Below are 12,044 nucleotides of genomic sequence, written 5' to 3' on the forward strand. Positions count from 1 at the left end.
TCTGTGCAAAAAGATGCACAGAGTGTAGCATCAGCACAACCGACCCCATGTGCTGGTAAGTGCCTGGCCTAACCCCGGCGAAGTAGTGACGAGGCTAGACAGGACTACCAAAACCAACCTGTGCAGTTCAATATATATATAATATGCAATAGAATAGAATACAGAAATTTAACAAGTCAAGAGGGAGGGGAGCATGCTACAGGGGATGCAACAATCCGGATAACAAAAACCAACAAATAAAAGGTGAAAATGTACAACTGCAATATCAACGAGAGTAGAAATTCAACAATTTGCACGGCACCATCCTTCGTGCTTTTACCCTCGTTCTCACCAAAACAATCAAATCAGGGCACGGAATGTTCCTTCGTGCATTAATAATCAAAACATGGCACGGAATGTTCCTTCGTGCATTAATAATCAAAACATGGCACGGAATGTTCCTTCGTGCATTAATAATCAAAACATGGCACGGAATATTCCTTCGTGCATTAATAATCAAAACATGGCACGGGATGTTCCTTCGTGCATTAATAATCAAAACATGGCACGGAATGTTCCTTCGTGCATTAACATATCCTCAACACAAATCGTGCACGGCATCAACCTTCGTGCTTTATCACTCTTCCTCACCCAAGCAACAATCACAACCAATGGGGCGAGGGGATAGACAAACAGTAATAGAAGTCCCGGCAAGGGAAACACAAGTAAACAGTTAAATCCCGGCAAGGGAACAACAATATACGAATACAGCCTGGCAAGGGAATAATCACATTTCTTTCTCTTTCTTTCATTTCTTACTCAATAATTACTTTATCATTCGAGCCAACGCTCCAAAGAGTTCACAAATCATAGTTCTTTCTCATACTCTTCACATTATATAGACATCATCAATTACACAAGGAAGAGTCACAACAAAATTAGAATAAGCACAAATACGAACACACGGTCATGCTAGACACCAGTGTATAGATACTCGTCACCATGCCTATACACCGTACTCGACAATTAGCAATTAGCAAACAATACTCTAATCCTATTCCCTCAAGCCAAAGTTAGATCAAGCACTTACCTCAACTCTCACGGCTAAATCAATCCACAACGACCGCTTTCCCTCTCGAATTCGGCTCCAACTCAATCAAATCTATGAAATAACGACTTTATAATATCAATAATAGCTAAACAAATCAAACCCAATGCCTAAATATAGATTTCTAAGCTTTCTTCCCAAAATTCCAAAATCGCCCCCGGGCCCGCTTGGTCAAAACACGAGGTTCAAACCAATTCTGTATCACCCATTCCCCCACGAGCCCGAACATACAATTTGTTTTCAAATCCGACCCTAGAATGAGGTCTAAATCACAGAAAATTGAAAAGCCCTAACTCTACCCATTTCCCCCAATTTCAACCTAGATTACATGATTTGAGCTTAGAAATTTGATAATTAATGATGGAAAATGAAGAAATAAGTGGGAATTTACTAACCCAAGTGGTCTTGAAGAATGGGGGCTTCAATGGACTCCTAAGTGCTTGAGGAAGAAAAGAGCTCGTGTGTTTTTGAATGAGACCCGTAGCTACTGTTTTCTGAAAACTTAAAAAAAAAATCACTGGGCAAAATTGCCCTTCGCGTTCGCAGGAACAGTGTTGCGTTCGCGAAGGGTAACTGGGCAAGGCATCGCGTTCGCAATTGGAATGATGCGAACGCGGAGAAGAAAGCTGGGGGGTCCAGGACATGGTCTATGCGAACGCGGGGACACCTACGCGAACGCGATGAAGGGAGCCTTATGCACTACGCGAACGCGAGGATATAAGTGCGAACGCGATGAGTAAAATGAAGGCTAAGTCTTCTCAGTCAAAATACTCTATGCGAACGCGAGGAGGTGATGCGAACGCGATGAAGGATGAAGCTGAAGCTTCGCGAACGCGAGAGGCATAGTGCGAACGCGAAGAAGAAAATCACTGTGCACCTGTTGCAGATTTTCTGCAATCTTCCTAAGTCCAAAACTACCCCGAACACCTCCGAACTCCTAACCAATCACACACACTAACTCGACAACATCCTACAAACTTAACCGTGCGATCAAATCGCCAAAATAACATCATAAACGAGGAATCAAACCTCAAAATCATCACTTTTTCTTCAAACTTCACAAACTTTCATTTCTAGACATTTAGGTCCGAAACACGTCAAATGACGTCCGATTTCAACCAAATTTTACAGAAAGCGCTTAAAACATATATAAGACTTGTACCGGGCGTCGGAACCAAAATACGAGCCCGATACCACAGTCTTCTAATCAAATTTCATTTCCGATTTCCTTAATAATTTCAGAAAAACAATTTCTTTTAAAAATTCATTTCTCGGGCTCGGGACCTCGAATTTTGATTCCGGGCATACGCCCGAGTCCCATATTTTCCTACGGACCCTCCGGGACCGTCCAATCACGGGTCCGGGTCCGTTTACCCAAAATATTGACCAAAGTCAACTTTAATCATATTAATATCAAAATTCATCATTTTTCACACAGAATTCATATTTAAGCTTTCCGGCTACGCGCCCGGACTGCGCACGTAAATTGAGGCGACTAAAAATGAGGTTTTCAAGGCCTCGGAAGCGCAGAAAAAGAGAGAAAACAGGTGATGACCCCTTTAGGTCGTCACATTCTCCACCTCTAAAATAACCGTTCGTCCTCGAACGGACAAAAGAAAGAAGTACCTGAGTCGGGAAAAAGATGAGGATAACGGCTCCGCATATCAGACTCGGACTCCCAGGTCGATGCCTCAGGAGGCTGACCTCTCCACTGAACACGCACTGAAGGAAAACTCTTCGACCTCAACTTTCGAACCTGCCGGTCTAGAATAGCTACCGGCTCCTCCTCATAAGAAAGATCCTTGTCCAACTGGACAGTGCTGAAATATAACACGTGGGCTGGATCGCCGTGATACCTCCGGAGCATGGACACATGAAACACTGGATGCACGGCTGACAAGCTAGGTGGCAAGGCAAGTCTATAAGCCACCTCTCCTACACGATCGAGAATCTCAAACGGACCAATGAACCTAGGGCTAAGCTATCCCTTCTTCCCAAATCTCATCACGCCCTTCATAGGTGACACTCGAAGCAAGACCCGCTCACCAACCATGAAAGCTACATCTTGAACCTTACGATCTGCATAACTCTTTTGCCGCGACTGAGCCGAACGAAGCCTGTCTTGAATGATCTTGACCTTATCCAAGGCCTCCTGAACTAAATCTGTACCCAATAACCGAGTCTCTCCCGGCTCAAACCATCCAACTGGAGACCGACATCGCCTACCATACAATGCCTCATATGGAGCCATCTGAATGTTGGACTGGTAGCTGTTGTTGTAGGCAAACTCCGCTAAAGGCAAGAACTGATCCCACGAACCTCCAAAGTCGATAACACAAGCTCGGAGCATGTCCTCCAATATCTGAATAGTCCGCTCGGACTGTCCGTCGGTCTGAGGATGGAATGCTGTGCTCAACTCAACCTGGGTGCCAAACTCTCGCTGAACTGCTCTCTAGAAGCGCGAGGTAAACTGCGTACCCCGGTCCGAAATGATAGATACCGGCACCCCATGAAGGCGAACAATCTCTCTGATGTAGATCTCAGCTAACCTCTTGGATCAATAAGTGGTTGCAACAGGAACAAAATGCGCTGACTTTGTCAGCCTATCAACAATGACCCAAATCGCATCAAACTACTTCCGGGTCAACGGGAGTCCGGTAACGAAATTCATGGTAATCCTCTCCCACTTCCACTCGGGAAGCTCAATCCTCTGAAACAGTCCACCAGGCCTCTGATGCTCGTACTTAACCTGTTGACAGTTCAAACAACGAGCCACATATGCAACAATATCCTTCTTCATCCTACGCCACCAGTAATGCTGCCGCAAGTCCTGATACATCTTCGCGGCGCGCGGGTGAACAGAATACCGGGAACTATGGGCCTCCACTAAGATCAACTCTCGAATCCCATCGACATTGGGCACACAAACTCGCCCCTGCAATCTCAAAACACCATCGCTATCTAAGGTCACCTTCGTGGCACCTCCACGTTGCACCGTGTCTCTCAGGACACACAAATGGGAATCATCAAACTACCGATCATAGATACGCTCCAATAATGAAGAACGAGCAACCGTGCAGGCTAACACTCTGCTAGGCTCAGAAATATCCAACCTCACAAATCGATTAGCCAAGGCTTGAATATCCAAAGCAAGCGGTCTCTGGCTGACCGGAATATAAGCAAGAATACCCATGCTGGCGGACTTCCTTCTCAATGCATCAGCCACCACATTGGCTTTCCTCGGGTGATACAAAATAGTAACATCATAATCTTTCAATAACTCCAACCACCTCCTCTGCCTCAGATTAACTCCTTTTGCTTGAACAAGTATTGAAGATTCTTGTGATCAGCGTACACCTCACACGTCACACCATATAGGTAATGCCTCCAAATCTTCAAAGCATGAACAATGGCTGCCAACTCTAGATCATGAACCGGATAATTCTTCTCGTGGATCTTCAACTGCCTCGAAGCATAGGCAATGACTCTGCCATCCTGCATCAATACTGCACCAAGCCCAATTCGGGAAGCATCACAGTAGACTGTATAAGGCCCTGAACCTGTGGGCGAAACCAATACCGGTGCCGTGGTCAGAGCTGTCTTGAGCTTCTGAAAGCTCGCCTCACACTCATCCGACCATCTGAACTAGGCACCCTTCTGGGTCAATCTGGTTATCGGGGCTGCAATAGATGAAAACTCCTCCACGAACCGACGGTAGTAGCCTGCTAACCCCAAGAAACTCCGAATCTCTGTAGCTGATGCTGGTCGAGGCCAGTTCTTTACTACCTCAATCTTCTTCGGGTCCACCTGAATACCCTCTGCTGATACAACGTGACCTAGAAATGCAACCGAACTCAACTAGAACTCACACTTCGAGAACTTAGCATATAACTGACTATCCTTCAGAGTCTGAAGAACCACTCTGAGGTGCTGCTCGTGCTCCTCCTGACTGTGGGAGTATATCAGAATATCATCAATGAAAACTATCACGAACAAGTCCAAATAAGGCCTGAACACTCGGTTCATCAACTCCATAAACGCTGCTGGGGCATTGGTCAACCCAATTGACATGACCAGGAACTCATAATGCCCGTACCGAGTGCGGAATGCTGTCTTAGGGACATCGGATGCCCTAATCCTCAGCTGGTGGTAGCCAGACCTCAAGTCTATCTTTGAAAACACCTTCGCACCCTGAAGGGGAAGGCATATCGCCTTAATTACCTCCAAATATATCTTAAATGACAAAAACTGAAAAAACTCACTACGTTTAAATAACATTTCACAGTTAAGTTAAGTGATGAACCTTTTAATTCTGGTTATGTAATATCTAGATTCTGATGTGAAAGGATAATTTTTTTCTCATAGTGAAGAAACACTATGTTTATCTCAAAAAATACGAGTAACAATTAAATTTGATTTATGGTTTTAAAGATACGTGATTTAATCCAATACCAATTGATAATCAAGAAATAAGAAGTAAAAATGAAATATAAAGGAGAATCAAACTGATGTTACTCAATAGTAGTGACCTCGAGCACAAGGACCTCGAGGTAGATTTGGTATAATAAGAATAAGTATAAAAACAAAGTAAGAATAATAGAGCTAAAGGACAATGTTGATGAACAATAGGCGAAAAGGCAGAGAGTATATTCCTTTCTCAGTAAAAAGATGGTCTTACAAATGATTGGGGTTGCCTTTTTATAATAGAGGAACCCTAAATAAAGAATATTTCTATTTGCGGTAGGGAATATTCTTGTTATAAATATCTAACTGCCTAGTACGGAATTGTACGATCTTATTCCAGAATTTGCGCCGCGATCTTAGGGATATGGTAGGAATCTAGCTCGCTCTGGTACAAATCCATAACGGTACTATTTCGAGGTCGAGCACACTTGACCTCAGTATTCCTCGAACTCCTTCCTCTGGGCATTACACTATGTCTTCGAGCTCGAGCCTGGTCCACCGGTTTCGAACTTGACCTCTCCCGGACTCGGGCCTGGGGTGGAACCTCGATCTTCTACACCGGGGCATATGATTTTGACCGTATACAGATAGTCCTCGCGTTTCTTAGAATAAGATGATAAGAAACGATTTGTACCTCGGCTTCCCCGAGCTTCTCGTGATGTTGTCACGCCCGTGACGTAGGTGCTTGAAATGATCGGAAATGTCACGTCGGCGCTCTTCCCCAAAATATCAAATACGTGTTAGTGTTGTTCGGCCACTTGTGCTGCCGATCCCTCGCCATCTTTCTATAAAATAGGAGGCTATTTGTTGAACAAAGAACTGTGTTTTTTTTCATCTTTATCTACCTTTGATATCTTCCCTTCTTTGCTTCCTTCTTTAATCGTCTATTTCCATGGTTTGAACCTGCGAACACAAGGTCATATGGCAGCAACTTTACCAGTTATGCCAAGGTTCCCTTTTTCAAAGCTTTGATTCGAAACAACGTGAGAAGGGCGCCGAATCCTTCTCGCATCAGAAGATATGCGAACTTTACACTACTGCTCTTCTCTCTTAACTTCAACCTGGTGTAGCACTTCATTCCTTTTTCTCTCCATGGAATGAGGTGGCACTATCGTCTACTAACTTTTGCATCCCACCACGGAACAATGTCCCAAGGATAAACATTCTTGGATCGTTGCTCGTGCATCTTGCAACCCTTTTGATTTTTCTTGTGATAGAAGGCGAAGCTACATCTTCTGGTCTTCCCTTCTGGTCTTTTTCTTTTGCTGCTCTTTTTTAACGGATTATGGCCCAAAATTTTAACGGAATGCTCATTCCCCGTTGTTGGAAATATAGTTACATTCATCGAGGGTTTTCTGCCCTGAATCTCTTCGAGCGTTTAGACATTTTCAAAGATCAAAATGGGGTCCCCGGGGAGGAGGTTCCCGAAGATGACGCTCTCGAGGACGTGGCTTTAAAAGTAGATTAGGTTCTTGGCTTTTGTTTCTTGCTTCTTTGTTCCCGTGTGAATACCCTTCGTGGATATTGTAGTTATGTTTTGTAACCGTCTCTCGTAAATATAAAAGGATCTCTTTGTCTTATTTTTGGCTCATGTTGAATTTTATTCCATCTTTATCTGCGAAAAAATTCGATTGCATAACTTTGGTGATTGGCCCGAACACCGGACTCGGGACATAATAAACCATTAGGTATTTATCGATTAATATAATACCCCTTAAGGTTCTTGTTGATCCTCGAGCCGAGCTCAAATTGATTCGATGCGAATTTCGAAATATCGAGATTCTCGAGTCCGGGTTAGATGAGAGCACGGTCTCGAATTTGAAACATAGTTAGCCCTTAGGCTTTTTAGTAGTCGAGCTAGCACTTGCTCGAACTCGAAATAGATCGATAAAAAATGGAATAATCTTCGACGCCTCGATTCTGATGCCAATCTCGTGACATCAGCGGCTGAAGTGACCGAAAGGTTGCTTTTGTGCGGTTCCCAAAGTCATTAGTTGGAGGCGGCTGACGGTCGACCTTTTGGCTTCCAAAGTACGGTTAAATGACCTCTATAAATGGATAAACTTCTTAACTTTGCAAACTTTATTCTCATATAGCTCTCAAAGTTTCAATTTCTCTCAATTCCTCCTTCTCTTCTATCTCACTATCAACACTCTCCATTTTCTTTGAATTTCCGCGTCGTGATGGCTAAAACCTCTAAACCGGTTCCTCAAAAAGAAAAAGCTTCTTCATCTTCTCGAGCGACCAAGAGCAAACCAGTAGTGCCCCCTCGTATTGAGGAGTGCATCCCTCCACCATGTGAAATAACATCCGATTTCAAAATCGAGAAACCTGTGTCGACACTAGGCCGATGTGAGCCCATGTCTCGATATGTTTGCTTGATAACCAAGGACGAGCTTGTGCAAGTAAAGGAGGACTGCAAGTGGGAAAACAAAGAAGTAGTGATTCCTCCCTCTGAGGAAGACACAGGTTATTCTTGACTTTTGCCAACGATACCGAGTGACGCTTGGCCAGATCTACCCCTTATTCTGGCGAATCGTTTACTTGATCAAGCTCTTTTCGAGCCAGGTCGCGGGGATGTCTTTTACCTTCGACCATCTGACCAGACTGTACAGCCCCCGACTTTATCGCGGTGGCTTGATAAAATTGCAACGCCGAACCTTGAAATCTCTCTTCTGTAGTATCGACGAGGACAAAGACCAAGGGTGGATGAGCCGGTTTGTCCGAGTCAGGACCTCCGACCTGATTCTTGTCGACGCCCCCTTTTTCTCGCGAAATCGGGTTTACGACATTTGGGAGGACAATTCTTTTCCCTTTTGGGGAATTGGGTTTTGGAGTTTGAAGAGTCTCCACCTAATGATTAAGTGCATTAGGACACTAAAAAGGGTTTGAGTTGAAAAACCAGAGTTTGGGTAAGGGCTAGAAATTATCTCGAGGGGAAGGTGTTAGGCACCCCTCAAGATCCACTAGTGTGGTTCCCGACCATGCTATAATTGTGACTTTAAAGAAAATAAGACAATTTCATATAGAGACTGCAAGTAGGTATGCATAACGGTTAATAAACATGCTGAAATTAGGGACTAGGTGGTTTCATAATTGTCTAAGAGAATGTCTAAATGCAGAAAATCAAACAAAGAAGTGGATGAGCAGAAATTTAGAGGAAGAGAATAGTGCGGAAAATTAAGGAGGAATTTAGTGACTGAAACGAGAGGCAGAATTTTAAAGAACTGAAATTACATTGATAAAATAATAACGGAATTACATAAGGAAAAGGGGTCCTAGGTTTGTAAAATACATGGATCATCCACACAACACTGGTAGCCCATCGTATGCATGGTGTTATCGCGTGATCATCATCTCCATGTCTACCCTTCCCACCCCGTTAAGCTATTAAACGCGGAATGGTATCGTTACTTATTGCATGATATTACCCACCCGATCCTATCAGTCCCGGAGGCATTAAGGACTACTAATCCCTAAAGGGAAGGGATGTTGGCCTTTATAGTTTCAAAGGGAAAAATACTAAGGCGACAAGCAAGAACACATGTGACAAGTATGGGGAAAGCACATAAACAAATAAGGCTCAAACAGGTCTCCTTAGATCAAAGAAAGAGCATATTGTTTAGCATGTCTTGCACGTACTGTTTAGGGTCTGATTAAACTGACAAGTTAAAGCATGCTGATTTATCACATATTTTTTAGATTAGGAGTCCGAATTAGCCTTGACTAGATGTAGTTATCAAAATTGATATAGTTAGCCAATTACCTACCAGTTTGCCTAGGTGAAACTCATAGACAGAGTACCTAACAATGCAGGAGTATACTGATTTTAAGAAAAAGGGTTACTGATTCTAGAAAGGGATCTGCAGATTTTAGGATTGATTTTAGATTCCGAAAACAAAACCAATTCATTTAGTTTAGTCCTATAGGCATGGTCTCTACGTGTCGTTGATTTTAACAGTTACAACAGTCCTATAAACATGATCTCTAAATGGATTGATTATTAAACCTAAAGTTCTTTGCCTAATGGCGTACATATGCAGAAATACAGAAGGACTTATAGGCATGTTTTCTAGATGCTGAAATGTAGAATTATAGAAGATCCTATAGGCATGCTTTCTAGACGGATTGCTTATTATTAAACCTAAAGTTGTTTGCCTAATGGTGTGTAAAATGCAGAATTATAAAAGGTCCTATAGACATGCTTTCTACCCTTCACATGCATTCATTCCCCATCCCTTTCCACTATCCATCCCAATAGTTATTACAAAGTTATTACAGACCGAATGAATCAAAAGAAAGTAAAAAAAAGAAAATTACATCAGCGGTTGCAACTACATCTAATTAGCCTAATTCAGACTCAAGGTCCAACAATGTGAGATAAATCAACTTCTAGGATCATATTTCCAAAAGACTTTCTCATATTTGGAGTGTGTCAAAGTTCCCAAGAGTCTCATAGGAACTCCGGGCAATGCTTACACCCCAAAACATTCAGAATCAAGAACATAGTGCAGTGTGGAAAGGCCAGCTCTCAGATGTCCAAGTTCAGAGGGAACTCAGGGTCCCAAAGCAAGGCTCATAAGAGGGGGGCAGGACTTAAGATTCTAGGAATAGGTGTAAGTGCATAAGGGGAAAGGGGACCAGGGAGAAACAGGGTAGACTGGTGGTCATGCCCAGCAATTGGGATGCTGGCACACCCCTGACCAGCCTACCAGTCAAACATTAAGAGTTTGGATCCATTGTGGATCAAGCCAAGGCCTGGACAGTAATTAGGGTACTGTCAGGCCAAGAGCTTAACTCAGCACATAAAAAAAAGGAAGTAGGGGTAAAGGATTCATAACGGAAATAGAAGCAAAGAAACAAGATATGAAGCACAAATTACAGCATATAAGCAATAAAGTAAACAAGAAGCCTGAAGCTGTAAAATAAACACATAGGAGGTGAAGCAGAATACTTGAACAAAGAACATACCCGTTTCAAAGAAAATAAGTAAACAAAAGTAGCCTTGAAAAAAAAGCCGGATTGCAAACAGCAGTTCCAAAAGATCTCAAGTAAAGCAGGATTAGAAAGCAGTATTGCTCGAAAAGTGAGTTCAGTGTGTGAGTGATGTATTTTCAGTATTTCTGATTACCAGAGAATTTTCTCGTCGTAAGAAAGAGGAGGACCAGGTCCTTATATAGTTTTTGAAAACAAGTGAGGTAGGCAAAGGGTGCACAAACATAGAAACTAATCAATCAGCATCAATTAAGACAACTAGACTCCTTTAATTAGGGGGTCTAGGTCAAACGACTAAGGAAAAAAAAAATCTTAAGGTAAGAAAACCATGTAGTGCACAAATAGGGTCAAGTACGTAGTTGGTAATTAAGGAAAGATGGAATAGTAGTGTTAAAAATAAGGTATCAGTTTGTAAATTAGTAAAAGGATCCCGGATCACAAAGAACTTCAGGTAATTAAGGAAAGAATAATTCAAACGTTGGTACAGAATCACAGAAGAGATACAAAAGACCAAGTATTTAAGGAAGACATCACAAGCCTGGGATTTTTACACAAAAGAATCAAAATAAATAGCCAGTAGAGTAAAAGAGGGGTTCAATCGAAAGAAATCAGTGCTGAATCACTAGCATGATTAAAGGTATTTCAAAATCAATCCTGGGTGAAATCTTTTTGAAAGGGAAGTTTTTTTTCCTCATATATAAAGCATACAGTTCAAACAAAAGAAAAGCTTAACAATGAAATTTTTTTTTAGAGTCACAGGCAAGTAGGATTTCGAGTTCGATTCCAGGCTCGCAGTGAGCCTGGAAACCTAGGGTTCCGAAGTGAAACCCTAGTTCTATCTACCCAAAGAAAAACCCCCAAATTTTCAAGTAGACTCAGAGGTGAGAAATCATTGAGAGAGGCAAAATACGTGATAGAAAACACATTGATTCAAAGGCATGCTTGAGAAAAACTTGGAACTTAAACACATCTCAGAAGTTTAAACAAAGTAGGTAAGAGCAATACTTAGCAGGAATACCAACAAAACTCAGTAAAGTGAAACAAAATCAAAGAGCACGAACACATAGCAAAGAGTAAGGACAAACAACCTAGTTAACATGTGAACAAGGAACAACAAAAAGATCTTGCAAAATTGAAATAAGAAAACAAACTTGAGCATAATAAGAAATAAACAAGAGAGTATAAACACACATAAGAGAGAAAAAGAGTCAGAAAACATTTTAAAGAAACTTTTTCCAGAAACCTAAAAATTGGATTTGAACGGTATTGAGAAAGAAAATTTGGGGAAAACTCTTAAACGTCAAGCAAGGACCAAGCATGGTACAGATCTAAGAAAAATAAGCAAGTGTAGAACTTTAGAAGGCTTAAAAATGGCAGAAAAGACCCTAAAATGAGATGGTCTTGAGGAAAGTCGAATCCTGAGTCGAAGAGACTCATATTGCCTTGAACACGCCGGAAGATGGCCGGAGAGGCCATAGATCTTGCAGATCTGAGACAG

This window comes from Nicotiana attenuata, chromosome 1 (assembly GCF_001879085.1).
Source record: "Nicotiana attenuata strain UT chromosome 1, NIATTr2, whole genome shotgun sequence".
In the NCBI taxonomy this organism is placed as follows: domain Eukaryota; kingdom Viridiplantae; phylum Streptophyta; class Magnoliopsida; order Solanales; family Solanaceae; genus Nicotiana; species Nicotiana attenuata.